The following is a 16,966-nucleotide window of genomic DNA, read 5'->3' as shown; positions in this document are numbered from 1 at the left end:
AGTCAATAATTCCCTTCATTATGATTCGCACGAGGAAATTGTTAACTTCCATTTCACAGCATGAAAACGAACTGCGGTCTTGTGAGTTGCATGAAAAAAGGATGCTTTGGAAATGGATTAAATCAATACTAGCCTTAGTGTCGCATGAACTTCATTTTTTTGTATCTAGGGGTCGCATGTTACATATTCGCAAACTTCATTTCGTCAAGTTGCATTTGGAAAAGATTGCAATGCTTATTAAAACATGAAATTCCAACACTTAGACAAAAGGTTGTAGGCATTACTCCTCGATGTAAATCCTAGTAGGTTCTATGAAAGTTATTCTGCAAATTATCATGCGTTTTGATTTTAACAAGAAAGGTTAGGGTTATTGCAAATCTAGTGGTACGTTGAAGCAATGAATCACACGTTTACGTGAATTGTGACATGTTGGTTTTCTCCTTTAGATCAAGTTAACATCTCTAGGAATGGTTCGTCCTTGTGGCAAGACAAGTAGATTGAATTATCTAAATCACCTAACCTGCAAGGGATTTGTATAGGCATGGTTCAATCGATACAATAAATATCCCAAGTGCTAACTAGGGTTTAGCACGTTAAGGATTTGGCCTAATTTTGCACTTGTTGCCAAGTCAAAACCCTCATACCCAAAGGTCCTACCCACATTCACGCAATGTTGGGTCAATTGGACGCTCATGCACGTAATGATCTAGGGTTTCTACCCTAAGGATCATTCGTTCAAATGCTAAAACTCAGATTGAGTTGGAATCCCTAGGACCGAACATTGTCGGCCTAGTGCGATTAGAATTGGGTTGGGTAAGAAGACACCCTAAACCCTGCTTCTCGTCTAGAGACAATTCTGTGACCACAAAATGCAGCTCAATGGGTGAAATGATCCCATGGAATAGATGCAACACTTGTGCAACAAGTTGCAACGTCGCATGGCCTTGTGGTTTGCTCACAAGGGAGTTTTGCCATTCCTTGGAATGAGGTTGGCAGGTTCTTGTGCAAGTTTAACTTGCAAGAGGATGAGTAATCATCCTATTACATCACCTTTCTTGGGGAAAGGTGCCAAGTTAAGGAAAGTTAGGTATTTTCTTGGAAACAAAGGATCAATCAATTTAGAGCGACATGGTCGCCAGAATTTACTATTAATTTATGAACTTAAGGTATTGGTTAAGTTGGGTTAACATGGTATGGCCCTAGCCCAAGGATAAAAGGGTGAACAAAAAAACCCTTGGTGATCTTGCCAAGTTGCAATTGATCTTGGATTGAATGCTGGATGCATTTGGAGAGAAGGATTCACTCCTTAGCAGTTGGCCAAATAAACGACCACTGGAATTGATTGTGCTTGTAACAGTTTAGGAGCATTATTTGCATTATTTGCTCAAGGAACTAAAGGATGGAAAGTTATTTAATGCTTCAGGTTGAAGGCCTAAAGGGAGAGGCAGCTTCAGTTACCCCCGACTGTCTGCCTAACCCTAGCCAGGGGGGTTGTTAGCCGGGCCGGGAATGTGGATCGAACCCGCCATGTGAGGTCTCTCCGTTGGGCACTACTTGGACAAGGAGGATGCTTGGGTGCCAGAGGGGGCTGTGGCCATAAATCCCTCGCCTTTCAGGCCCTGCACAAGAGGCCAACGTGACTCGAGATTGGATCTCGAGGTCCGCATACTTGTCTACAGGCAGAATCTTGGATTAGTAATCCCTGTGGATTGCTGGATAGCCTTCGGGAAGATTATGGATTGCCTTCAGGTGGATTATGGATTAGCCTACAGGCTGGACTTTATGGATGTATTCCAAAGATAAATAAGATAACCTATTGAAAATGAACTTGTTTAAGATTGTTTTTCTATGTCAAGTGCTAAGATTACGTGAAGAAACCAGTGTTTAACTGGCTAATTAAGAAAGCTTCTTTATGCGTGTCTAACTAAATGTGGTAGGTAATTAGACAACTAAAGCAACCTTGAGGAAAGTTCGGTGTATGTGGCCATGGGTATGTCCTACGGATGGGTGGTCCCAGTTGACCAAGAACTTTTCTCAATCAAAATGGACATCAAGGAGCTCTTCTCAAAGGAAATGAACATCAAGGGTGCTGACCTAAGTTTTAGGTTACTAGAATCCCAATTTATGGTGTTTTAGGGAAACTGAATGGGACTATGCATTATTGGCAGAGAGGTTGAGCCTTGCATCCCTCTCGTTTCCCGTTCTCCTTGAACCAAGTGCAGCATAAATCAGCTTCGTCCCTGGAGTTTCTACGTAAAGTAGTTCGCTTGGGGTTCGATGCTAGCTGCTGTTTAGGAAAGTGATCGTTAGGGGAAACCCTGATCCAAGTTGGTCCTAAGTGGGAACGGCCGGAATACTTCCGCTATGTGGCAGACGTGGGAAGTCCTAGATTGCAAACCCCGTAACATTCCATGGGAGTTCGGGCGGAGCTTTCTAGACTCTCTTTCCGATGGACTACTAAGACGTGTCCTAAAAGGGAACAGGTGGACACGTTACAGCTACCCCTAGATCATCAATGAAAACTTTTAGCCATTTAGTGATGTGTTACTTAAGCACAATTGGATCATGAAATCCATCCCTCTTAAGAAGAATTGCGACTAAGTGATAGGTTGTAATTGGATAGTATTAACAAAACAAAAAAAGACTTCATGTAGCTTTTGAGCACACACTTTTACACTCTCATTAAATTCATATCAAGTCTCATTTAGAATATACAGCTGATATTGGCTTCCCTTTTCAAGAAAGAACTCCCTACGCGAAATGCACTATTTTAGAATGCTTGTATAGTGGTAATCGAATGTGTTGCAAGCTAGTAGTAACACTATTTTAGGGAGTTTGGGAATTTTCATATACTTTGGGAATTTATAGGATGGTCAATATTTGGTCACATGGTCAAATTTTTACCCACTTCCTTGAAGGTGAAACTTTTTCTACATACTATATAGATGATAGTACCAAGTTCCATATTCAAAAAAGAGATTAAGATTTAGCCACATGGTCAAATATTTATTTCTAATTTGAGAGTGAATCTTAGGAGATTCTTGAGTTCTCTCATATAGTATTTAGTACTATTGTGCTACATTTTTCTTTAAAGTCATACTAAAGGATATCAAACGATGTGCTTCCTCATCGACTTGACAATTAAACATAAGTTTTTTAATGTATTTATTATCTAATTATGCATCTTCGTTTGGACTTCCACTAAAAACATGCAAGAGATACCCTAAAGCAGATAGAGCTAGTATGGCCATTGGGATTCGTATTGCTTGAGGGGATATTAAGGGTGATTGTACCATCTATATGTGTATATAAATAGGCTTAGGAGGGATAAGTACGATGCTGATAATGGCATCACTAGATAATGCTTTTGATCTACCACTTTAGTTGGTCCTGGAAGGAGTCGATCACCCAATTTTAGGTGTTAAGGATAAACTTCCACTCATGTGTATACTAGGATTGCTCTTACTACGAGGGACTATTTGCAAAATATTTTTTCACATTTCCTTAGCCGTTCTTCACATTGCTCTTATAGGCCCCGACCCACTAGCTCTAATGGCTCTAAACACACCAAACAATCCCACACGACCTCGTGGCCAGGAATATCTAGGTACTATAATTAATTGTTCTAACTCTATGTAGATATGGTTTCAAATTGTAGTTTGACTAATTACCTCTCCCCATTCAAAGCAAAGAAGTTTTTCACATGCAGGTGACTATCTCACCTCGAGTCACATACATAAAGGGCATCCCCCAGCTAGCTATTGTGGCACCTACTGCTCTTCTATGCCCCAAGATTGGCACCAAGATGTGTTGTTTGAAATATATAATCCATCATAACTCCTCTCTTAATATTTATCAACTTATTAGACTTTTTATATCCTCACCTAATCATTTCCCCAAGAATAAATGCGCTAACCTACGGCTAGGGATCTTCTTCCACTCTACAAGGGTCAATGGGTTTGTAGACAATTCTTATGCATACAATAGATTTATTTCTACAATACCATGCTTATATGCATATGCTATGTGTCATGCTACATTGTACTCAAATAATTCTAACTAATAAAACAACCATGTGACATGTGAAACCATACTTATCATGATTTATTCTATCTTAGTGGGACATTGAAGAGATGAAATGGAGCTAACTTCTACTTCCTACTTCCACTCCTTTAACTATTTGCCAAAACCCTAAATGACTTATTACAATACATAGGAATTTGGGTTTTCACTGAAAAGATATAAATTTTCAACATTCATTTCATGTCTGTGCCTTATATATATCAATTTTTATATTTTATGTGTCATTTTACATAAAACCTACCCTTATATGATCACTTTAGCACAAAGTAAGTTCAGACTAAGATTAACCTTTGAGCCCTACTATTTACTACACATTCATTAATGTTTTCTTATTTTTTATATTTTTCTAAGTTCAAAAATCTATTTTAAAGTTTTCATTATTTCTCATAATTACTATTGTCATAGTTATTAACAATTCTACAATTTCTGATCATAAAATAGAGAAACACGGTCGTGGCAACTAACATGTATTATTTTACCCTATATGCATCATTACTTCATCAATTTTATCAATTATTATCAAATTTTTTAATTTATGAGTTTTTCATGAAGAATAAATAAAATTTCCTTTATAAAAATCACAAATTCTAAAATTTTAGAATTGTAATACTTGAACATAGTACATATTACTTTCATATCAAATCTCACCCCATATGCACCTCAATTCCATGATGAAAATAGAAATAGAACTAAATTTCATTTTAAATCGTGACTTATTATTAAATACTCAATAAAAACACTTTATTTTTTATGATTTTGGGATTGCTTAGGTAGCATGATGATACTCTACACAGCCACTAACAAGCACCTTCAATGCTCCATTGCTTGCATCATATTACATTTTGATACATGTTTTCCTCTCCCTCTTAGCCCATATGAAGAATGATTTTATATATATATATATATATATATATATATATATATATATATATAGAGAGAGAGAGAGAGAGAGAGAGAGAGAGAGAGAGAGAGAGAGAGAGAGAGAGAGAGAGAGAGAGAGAGAGAGAGAGAGAGAGAGAGAGAGAGAGAGAGAGAGAGAGAGAGAGAGAGAGAGAGAGAGAGAACTGAACTCTTGCTAGAATGCATCATTTCCAATGATTTCTGTTGCAATTTGAAGCAAAGAATTACAAGGACTTAGGGCTAGGAGCATTTCTCATGAATCAAATAGACAAATTTTTTTTAAAAGGCCATGAAGGGGTGCACCAAAAAAATGCAACCTCCCCCTCCTCCCTAACCGAGTGATTTTTCTTGTTACTCTCCTATGCCTAATTAATCAAATAACTACTTCAACCCTTGTGCTTTGCAATGTGTCATCAAGTGGTTCCACAAAAATTGGAGGCCCAAATGACCTTGTATTTGAGATCTGAAATCACAATCTCATTCTTGGTGTTATTTTCTACTGACTTAGCCTTTTGGATACTATTTTTGGCTTCTAGATTAGGTAGTTTCTTTGTAATATAAAAGTTGCACCTCTTTAAATGGGCTATCTAACAAATTCCGATATTGAGAAATGAAAACTTCCAATGCATCTCCAACTTCTAAGTTTTGCTTAGGAAACTTCGACGCCTCTTCATTTTTACCACAAATGCTTCATTTTTTGCTTCAATTTTGGTGCCTAATCACATTTCTCAAGTTAGAAAAGATGAAAGCCTTAATGAAGCAATGCAAGGAAAATATTAGAAAGGCACAAGAGACTATGAAATCTTATGCATATGATAAACAAAGGCATGTGGGTTTTAAAGAAGGAGAATGGGTATTTTTGAAGGTACTTAAATCTCATTATGCATCTCTTAACGGAGGATATAATAAGCTTGCTCATCACTATTATAGTTCATATCAAATCTCAAGGAAATTTGGAGGTCTTGCTTACCAACTTGATTTTCATTCAACCATATGCATTCACAATACTTTTTATGTTTTCCAACTCAAGAAGTATATTGGTCATGACATTCAAGTTCTTGAAGAACTACTTGCCCTTGATGCGGATGGGTAAATTATTTATGAGCCAGAAAGGGTTGTTGGCAAGAGGGAGAAGATTATAAATAATCATATTATAATGGAATATCTTGTTAAGTGTGGAAGGATTTTCCCATCGAAGATCCTTCTTGGTAACATGCTTCATATTTGGAACAATTGCCATGGCTTCTTCAAGAAGATAACTCACTTAGCAATGAACTTATTGTATTAAATTTCTCTACTAAAAATAATTGGCCTATTGATATCAAATTTGACTTTTGATGCTATGGATGGATATTTTATGAAGTAAACTTCCTTTTTATACCTCATATGCATCAATTCGACACTTCTATCTGAAGTTATGGGCCATTTTTTATAGCTACCCTATTTAGGACAATATGCCAGATTTCCACTGTTTGAATCTTAATGGTGGTTCTACAAGGCTACTTCAACATTGGCCTCTAATTTCTTCATTTTACCATCCATTTACCATTTCATTCTCCAAATTTCATACTTTAGTTTAGGAAATTAGCTTATTTTAGGCTGGAGTACAAAAGGCAAGAGAGGGCGAATATAACAAATATTTTGCTCATTTTTAAACTTCTCCATTCTTGGAGCTTGGTGTAATATTTCTGCCCAAAAATATTATGGATCTTGACCCCCACATGCCCGCGTAAAAGCTGTGCAAAGTCATCTCCCACGTTGACTAATGACGGTGGCCAAGTGGTTACCCCGCACGCGCAATAACAAGTACATCTGCATTGTGCAAATGAGGCCATGGATTAAAACTGCAAAGCCACGTGAGAACTCCCTTCTAGGGAAAAAGGGGAAATTGAAAATGGTGAGAATTTAGGCAAAATTTTTTATACTAATTATCCCTTTCCCCCAGCCGATGCATGGCTGGAGGAAAGGGCGTGTGTGGAGGAGTGAGCCAAGGTGGAGTGGTGTGTGGGTTGCATGAGGGGGGAGGCATGCACCAGCCACGTATGTGGCCACCTCTCCCCCCAACCTCCCCCCTTAGCCTTGGGGGAAGGTACGATCAGGAGGAGACAAGGAAAGGGTTGTCGTGCTGCACAAAAGAAGGGAGAGGCTGCCAGGCTGAGGCAGGACATGGACGAGGAGAGAAGGAGAGGACGAGGAACTTCCGCTTGTAGCCGTGAAGGTCATTGCCCCAGACCAGTCCGCCAATACTGCCACCTTGGGGTGCCATAGTCCGTTAGGTCGCCGCCATCCCACCGTCGTTACCATCATAAGCTTTCCCCCCCTCGTCGTTAATCTTCCATTACCCCTCCCTCTTCCACATAAGCTTCTAACTCAGAAGCATAGAAGCTTCCTTGGAAGCTTCCACAAGGGGCTTCCTTAAGCCCTATTTTTACGTGCCCTTTGTGGTTTTAAAAAAATGGATATAAGAATTTCTTTTCTTAATGGAGATTAAAGGAAGCGATATACATGGAGTAACCAAAGGGATTTGTAGTCAAACATGAGGAAAATCTTGCTTGCAAACTTCATCAAGCACTCTATGTTCTCAGACAATCTTCACGAGCTTGGTATCAAAAGATTTATCTCTTCGTTACAAAACAAGGTTTTACCTCTTGCTTTTCAGATCCTAACTTATATCTCAAGCACTCCAATGATATTTTTGTTATTCTTGCTGTATATGTGGATGATACTATACTTTTTTCTAACAATCTCAACTTCCTTCAACAAGTAAAGAAAGTTTTATCTTCTGCATTTGACATAGTCAATCTTGGAGACATACACTTATGTCTTGGTATTTAGATTCAACGTTATTGAAAAAATGGTGTTTTATTACTGCATCAAACAAAGTTCATTGTAGATATTATTTAGAAGTTTGGTTTGGTTTTTACACATCCTGCTAGTACTCCTTGTCTTGTGAGCTCTACCACAAACTCTCACTTTCTGCAGAATGATGGACAATTAGCATTACAACAACCTTATGCTAATCTTGTTGGATGTCTTCAATTTGTTGGCTTAAGTTCTCATCTTGACATTCTTTTTTGTGCAAATTTTCTTGGACAACATCTTAGTTCTCCATGTCTTAAACATTAGACACTATAACTAAACAAGTTTCGAAGTATTTGAAAGACACTAAAGATTTTGGGTTGGTTTATTAGCTCAAAAAAAGCTCAAATTCTCTACATTCACTTCAACTTTTGGGTTATACAGATGTAGATTGGGAAATCTCTCACTTATCTATGCATTCTACAAGTGGAGATTGTTTCTTTATCAATGGTTGTCTTGTTACTTGGACTAGCAAGAAACAACATTCTCTTGTTGTTTCCACTATAGACGAGGCTAAATATGTTGCTACATCTTTAGCGACTCGACAATTAGTATGGTTCGACAAGTTTTATCAAATATTGGCCATCCTCCCCTCTCTAGCACACCAAGTCGATGTGATAACCAAAGTGCTATTAATCTTGCTAAAGACTATGTCCAACATAACAAGTCTAAATATATTGCAGTGCATTATCATTATGTTCGATATGAAATAAATAAAGACATGATCATGATATAACATTATCCAAGTGATCAGATGACTGCAAATATATTCACCAGAGGACTCAATGAAACACGCTTCACTCTACTATGCTTGGAATTTGGAGTTGTCTCAACTTTAGTTTTTGGAAATTAATCTACTATGACATTGTAGTACCATTGTACATACTCCTTGTAGGCACCATAACTTCACATATGCACATACACCTCAGATCTCTTGGTCATCTTTGTATATACAAATTCAGTTTCACTTCACATGCACAGATTCACTTTACATGCACACAATAATCCTTCTTGATCATGTTTGTACATTTGTATATAGGAGCTTCGAAGGGTTTTTTCATTTGCAGCTAGAGATCTTTGTTTGAGTGGGGGTGTTGGAGCTATATATAGCTTACCCTATCTAGACTAGGTCTCACCTATATATGTTTAGATTGTGATCAATAAGAGATCGTCTTTGGGAGTGTACGTGGTGTATCTCTTCTCTCCCTCTCGTGTCTCTACATATTTTCTCTCTCTACATCTCAGCAAGTTTCAATCTTAAACAAAGTCATTCAAATTACTAGCACTCATTTTTATCATGTGTTTTTAGGTTTTGATAAAGATTTGTCTCAATCATTGCTCGTGAATTTTTTCTTTGTGTCCCCACTAAGGAGTGCTAAGTTGACTTTTTTACTTGTGAATTTTTTGCTTGAAGATCATTTTTCTCAATGGCTAATTTCTTTCTGCAATTTCATGGTACAAAAGTAGAGGATCCTCAATCATCCCTTAAGAAACTTGAGCTTGGATGTATAATCTAGCAAATTGACTCGACCTTGAAACCTCAAATTCTAAAAATTCAATCTTGGGATGAAGGTAGAAATTGGTTTGAAGATTATGAAAAAGTTTGAGAGTGAGAAACCCTCTTGTTCCTTTAGAATATGAAGCTATAAGCAAGCATTTCTTAATAGATTTAAAGAGACCAAGACTTCCCACAACCTATGATGAAAGATAGAACTTTGCCAAAAAAAAGATGAGATGATATAAATTTTCACTTTAGAATATACCCAACTTTGGGATCATTGGAACACATCTCTAGACACAAAAGAGAGAGCACCTGAAATGTTAAGAGTAAAACATTTTGTGAAAAAATATAGGGAGAAGTTAGAACTAAATTAGAAATTAAAAAATCAAGTACCTTCGAGGAAGTAGTGATAATTGCAATTGAAAAATAAAGAAAATTTTAAAAAAAGAAAAAGAGAGAACCATTTAGAACAACAAACATCAAGAATAGAGACTAAAATTGGCAAGGATGGGCAAAATTATCAGATATTAGCAAGAGAGAATGCTCAATTAGCTTCAGAGGTTGAGGATCAACTATTCAGGCAAATAGAATAAAAAAAGGTTAGGAGTGTTAAGAGGTAGACCTTTAGGAAGAGGTAATGGGGGGTTGATGGGACAAACTAATCAAGAAAATATGAGAGGAGAAAGAGGAGGAAATGAAAGAGGATATTTCCAAATACCATTGGTTTGCTATTCCCTTGGGGAGATAGGTTACATAATCACAAACGATCCATATCCTTCAAGGCCCGAAGGGGATATATATCGTTTACCCCCAAATCTTCCAATAAGATAGAATGATTATGATATAGAAATTAAAGACCATGCCTAATCTCAAGCACCAAAGCTAATAGAAGAAGAGAATGGAAAGACTGTCATAAATCGTATTCTTGTTGAAGAACAGAGTGAGGGTAATAAAACAGTTGATGTAATGCAAACAACTAAAGGGAGGAGAGATACATAGAGAAGGGAATCTAAAACTAGTAAGGCCGTTGAGCAAAGAGATAGAAAATTTAAAAAATGAGAGAAGAAGAAAAAAAGAAAAAAAGGAAAAAACTATGAAACATTATCATGCTTTTCATATCCATTTAGGGGATGGGAAAAGTGATTATGACCTGAGAAGGGATATGATGGATACAAAAGTAGATATAACTTTTTTCCAATTAATGAAACTTTGCCCTAGGATGAGAGGATAGTAAAATTTTTTAGTAAATTCGAAAGAGAATGAAAGAAGAAAAGGAATAGTAAGAGTTTTGAGTGTAGAAGAATTACCAGATATATATATATCCTCTAGTTGGTGCATGACATAAGGATCAAAATTAGGAGAGGCATATATTAATGGAGGAGCACAAGTTAGTGTGATTACTTAAGCATGTGTAGAATATTTTGAACTTTCAATAATACAAGATCTAGATATTTGATCAGATTTGCAAATCATGCCAAAGTGAAATGCATAGAAATAATTAAGAATTTGAAGGTAAGGTGTATGGAGTAGCCATGAAAATAACATGTCATGTTATGCTAGTAGGGTTGGAAGCTTTTCCTCTTATCCTTGATAAACTATGGCTTAAGAAGGCAAGTGCAATACAAGTTTGGGGAAAACAAACCATAACAATTTATGATTGTATATGAATAGCCAAGAAGTTTAATATGGCTTCAAGGAAGGAACTAATACATGAGGATGATAGTGAAGAAGAAGAGGACAAAAAGAGTGATAGCTCAGAGCAAGAAGAAAGTGAGGATAAGTATTTAAAAAGTGATTCAGACCCAAAATTTTAATAAATAATAATAGATAAATAATTAGAAAGGAAGGAAAAAGAGAAAAAATCCTTAAATACTAGAGAAGAGTCAAGGACACCTATTCATAAAACAAAAACAATAGTTTCAAGAGTTCTTGAAATGTTTAGAAAAGGTGGAAATTTTCCTTCAGCAAAAGAAAAATGAATTTTCATTTTGGTTAAGGATAAGGAAACATTACAAGAAGAATTTATAAAAGAAGATGAGGAAGGAAAAGAAAGGTCTTCTAGAGTTCAAGTAATAGATACTAAAACAAAAGAAGTTCAAGAGAGCATAATGATTGGAGAGGATGAAGAAGGAAAATTGAAGGAGTTAGAGAAATTGATGGAATGGTCTCAAGTTTCATTAGAAAAAAGAGAGTTGTTGAAAAAAATATCAAATCCTAATTTAATTAAAGGAGAGAAAAAACAATACCAAATAGTTTTATCATTAAATATTCAGATCTCTTTGTAACATCTTATATAGAAATTAGAGGTATGCAAGGGGAATGAATAAAAAATGAACTTAAGGAAGAGGCAAAACCAGTTTGTCAAAAGCTCCCTTGACTTTAGAACAGATGATTGTTTTGAGAGAAGAGGTTAAAAAGTTATTGCAAGCAAGATTTATATATCTTATTGAACATTCTGAATGGATAAGCACAAAAATCATAGCTCTAAAGGAAACAAGAGGTTGGAAAATTTGTAGAAATTATAAAAAATTCAATGCATTCACAAAGAGATATCATTATCCACTTCCTTTCTTATATGAGAATTTGCATTCAGTTGCGGAATATAAAAGATATAGTGTCTATGATGGCTAATTAGGTTACTTTCACCCATCCTCTAGAGGTTCTAAGTCCACATTACTCAAGGATATATACAATGAAAAGCACTCCCATTTCTCCTAAATATTCGAGAAGAATAACTTTTATAACACCTCAGGGATTTTTTTTATAGAGTTTTACCTTTTGGGACTCAGTAACAGACCACCATGGCATCAAGAAAGGGTAAAGAAAGTGGTAACTTCTTTCCTAGGAAAATTTGTGAGAGATTTCATTGAATATCTATGTACATAGTTCAAGACTTGATCATTGTGAAAATTTGGATAAAGTGGTTAAAAGAACGGATAGTTGTGGTTGTCTATGAAATCCAAAAAAATGTAGGATAACTCAACCAAAAGTGAAACTTCATGGTTATGTGGTTTCTAAAAATGGAATAGAGAGAGATTCTAAAAAGGTTAAAGCTTTGGTCACTTTATTATCACTTGCAAATACAAAGGAGCTTATGACTTTCATTCATAAGTTAAGATATCTGTCAAGATTCATACTTTTGGCTTCTCAGTTACTTTTTCTATTGCAAATGATGGTAGCTAAGAAGGATCCTTTAGAATGGACAATACAAGCTAAGGAAGTATTTTAGCAAGTCAAGGAAACTATAGGCCATGCATCATTGGTCCAAGAACCTATTTGGGAAAGGAAACTCTTTGTGAATCCATTAGTAGGACAAGAGGTTATTGGAGCAATCATTATGCAACAAGGACAGAATTATCGATACATGAGACCTATCTATTTTTCAAGTTGAAAGAACATATATTGGAATTAAATTGGTAAAAATTAGTGTAATGTTTGCTTGTAGGAAATGTAAGAGGTATTTGTTGCCTAAATTCTTTACAATTTTGACAAGCTATACATTGTTACTATAGTTAGCGAATAACTCAAATATTTTAAGGAGAGTTATAAAATGGATTTTTGAGCTTGAAGACTTTTAGTATAAATTCCAAGTTGAGGATTCAACTTGAGCTACAATAGTGGATCTTTTGACTTATAGGGAGAGTTCAAACTTGTTAAAAGGAAATTTTGGGGACAAATAAGAAGTTAAACCAGAAATTGAAAATTCATTTTTGATGGATTTCAATGGATGATAATGAAAAGCACATCAAGCATCATTAGGAGGAATTGTGGTTTATGATCCACAAGGCAATTTGATAAAAAAGGAATAGTTAAACTTGAGGCAACTAGTAAGAATGAAGCTAGATATACCTTGGAAGCAACTATTCTACTTTGTTAAAGAATGGGAATATCAAGGTTTAGGATTAGAGGTGATACTCTACTTTTGGTAAACAAAATTCTAGACATTTAACAAAGCAAGAATCCCAAAATCTAGAGAATGTATAATAAAATACAGAGACATTTGAATTTTGAAGCCTGGAGTTTGAAACACATGGCCAAAGAAGAAAATCAAGAAGCTCATAATGCTGCCCAAGTTGCAATTTGTCAAGTATTTGCTATTGGAGAAAATTCCTTTTGTATAGAGGAAGAGAAACACTTGAGTTAGAAGAATAATTTCTTTTAACTGGGAAGATACTGTCCAGTGTTCCTAAAGAAACAAACTACACATTTTTTAGAAGGGCTAGAAGGTATAAATTAGTAAATGACATTCTTTACGTTAATGAAGTGGATTTGATTCTAAGAAGCGTGCCCTAAAAAGAGAATATATATATATATTCTTGAAAGTACTTATGAAGGAGAATGGAGGACATTATTCCTACAAAATCACACTTCAAAACATTTCTACCAAGGGATATATGTGGCCAAGTTTACATAAAGACATAAACCATTAGTGTAGATCATGTCATGAATATCAAATAATGAGTAAGAATATTTTAAAACCAAAAATAAGGAAAACAATTCTTGCTTACGATTTTTTTTTTGAAAAATAGAAAATTGAAGCAATTGGTCGCTTACCTCATACATCAAGAGGAGAGATTTATATTTTGAACTACAATTGATTACCTTTCATGTTGGACAAAAGCTAAAGCAATAAAAAAAACATCAAATCCATTGATGTGGAAAAATTTATATACAAGGAAATATGCTACAAGTTTGGGATACCTTTAGAAATTTTGCAAATAGCGGGCTTAGTTTTAAATGAGAATTGATTGATTAGCTTTGTAAGAAAATGAAGATAATGAGGCGATTTGCTTCACTTTATTATTCTCAATGCAATGGTTTGAATGAATGATTAAATGGTAAACTAATTAAAATGTTGTGAAAGATGACTAAAGACCATCCTCAAACATGGGATATTAAGCTTCTTTTGAGTGTATTATGGGCTTATTGTTTAGTCAGGACAGAAAGTATTGGCTTTCTCCAGTAAGATGGTTTATGGAAGAGAAGTTGTATTGCCAATTTAAAGAAGAAAATACATACTCTTAAGGATGTTTGAAAAATTGAGTGAGAGTGAGGATAAATATGATTTCAAAGAGAGATTGTTGCAATTGCAAGAATCACAAAAAAATAGACAATAAGCATGTGATTATTATGAAATAAGCCAAGAACAATTCTTCAAATTCTTAATCAAAAAAATAAAAAAATAAGAAATGAGATTTGGTTCTTAGATATAACAAAAAATCAGATCACACTTTTCACAAGAATTTTTAAACTAAATGGGAGGGACCATTCTGAAAAATTGAATTATATAAAAATGAAACTTATGCTTTATAATATTTAGATGAAAAGGTACATAAATACAATTAATAGATATACATGAAAAAAGTATGCTTCAAGATTGATGATAATTAAACTAGAAGAATAGTCATGACATAAATAAGAAGAACAAAATGATGAGGAAACTGAAAGGATGATAGATGTCAAATCACTTTATAAAGGCTAATGCTTTGCATAAATGCTTGCAAACTAGAAGAGGGATAAATATGTCAAGAATTTTCATATAAATTGAAAACCCCTAGAGTTGTGTCTTGTTGGAAAGAGTTTTTGTGTTTGATTGTTGGTATGAGTAGTTGACTTGTTGTATTTTAGCTAATTTTTTTGTAATTGTCTAGATTATGAATTTTTTAATCACTATTTTGTATTTTTGAGCTTGACAACTCGATAGTCTTAGTCGAGATTGGTATTGTTTTGGACCAAATTGGAGCTAGATTTTGAATGGTAGTTGTTGTTGGATATCCTAAATCAAGTATATTTCTTACTAATATCTTTGCACATAATGGGGATTATAGATTCATGAGCACTCCACATTGCACTTGTTGAATACAAGGCACGGCACTCATTCTCTAAATGTTTTGAAACTATTTTCATGCCATTGGTTGGGCTAGTGCACTTTTTACACCATTGGTGAGCACTAGCATAGCATGACGCTCCCTGGAGCAGCTATATGCAATAATTTAGATGCATGTACACTTGAGAAAACACATTCCATTGAGCACACATTAATATTTACATGCACAAGAGTTGAGATTTTTATCACTAGATTAGGAATTTGGGGCTGAGTGGGATAGGTGGCTGGGTGAGTTTAAGGGTCATAAAGGATACCTTCACTTGTGAGATGGGTTGTTTACTTAGTCAACATCATGAGGATCATTGTTTCATGAGTGTTTATGAGATTTGGGTGGATGGAGAGGAGTGTAACTATTATTATTTTCAATGAGAGTTGAGAGGTGAGGTTAAGGATCATAATTTAATGAAGAAACCATGTTTGCATCTTGCATGATGCACGAGCACTTGTAGATAGGTTGGGACTAATATTTTAGTGCATTCCTTATTTTACATATTGCATCATTTATATGATCGCATGGCATGGATTCCAATGTTACACCTCCTCTTAAATCGTGTGTGATTGAGCATAGAGTTTGTCTTTAAACGAAAATTTTTTCCTAGGACACTACCATGTTACTAAAGCTTTTCTTTCTAGGTTTTTGATATGATAGTAAGTATCAGTAGCATGGTTTCTAATTTTTACAAAGCATGATTATAACATCAACTAATGGGCACAAAGGTTTTGAAGATTATCTCAAAAGGATCATTTTACTTGCGAGTTTCTATACATTGTTGAAAGAGGATGGATGGACCTACCTCTTTGTTTTTGAACTTAAGCAACAAAGTTGTCAATGAAGGTGGTGGTCTACCTAGCCACATTAGGCCAATTGTGTGAGCCTTCAATCTAATGATCCCTTTGGGATAAAGGTCAATCATAAAGTTTGTTGATCAAAATTATAGTACTAATACTGATGCTAGGAGGCATATTCCACTGTGGATTCCGTGAGGTTTTGCGGTGGATTCCGTAAAATTTTATTACCAAGGCTCATACACAAGGTGGATTCTTTGTGCAAAAAGTCGATGGGGACACCTATCTTTTTGAGGAGTTTGTTAATTTAATGTGTAAATGGGTGATTCCATAGTGGGTGATTCCATAAAATACAAATTTAAATTAATAAACATTTATGAGTATAGAGTGCGCACTCGTAATAAATTAAGGTTAGGATTGAGTTCTAACCAATTTATTTTTCTAGCTGAAGACTGCTAGGTATTCACTTTTGTCGGTTTAATTGTATTATTTTTCTAACAATTGTGAATGCTTCAGTTGATGTGTAGAGCAAGTAGCGGTGGCATTGGGAAGCATTGGAGGATAGCGTGTATTCAAATTATCATCAATTTTTGATGGGCGCGTATCTTAGGCATGGCGTCCATATTTTGACGCGCTTATTTATTAAAGCACTTGATATTTAATTATTACTTTTGTATGCGCATGGACGCACGATTTAAATATTTGTATTGGATATTGTATTTGGGTACCGCCTGACTTCTTGGGCGTCCAATAGCTTTAATTCTTTAGTGGCACAAAAGTAAACACAAAGCTAAAGCGTGCTAATTGTAAATTGGGCTATTTTTTGAGCTTGAAGATGAATAATATATAAAATACATGCTTTGTGAAGTGCTCACACAAGGCAGGGAGGAGATTGCACCCAATTAGTCTCTTGTTTCATGTCGTGCAAGCTTTCTTCATTGTTTTTTGTG

The sequence above is a fragment of the Lygodium microphyllum genome, chromosome 13 (genome assembly GCF_053477565.2).
Source record: "Lygodium microphyllum isolate KBCC chromosome 13, Lygodium_microphyllum_v1.1.10, whole genome shotgun sequence".
Taxonomy (NCBI): Eukaryota; Viridiplantae; Streptophyta; class Polypodiopsida; order Schizaeales; family Lygodiaceae; genus Lygodium; species Lygodium microphyllum.
This window is presented reverse-complemented; position numbering follows the sequence as displayed.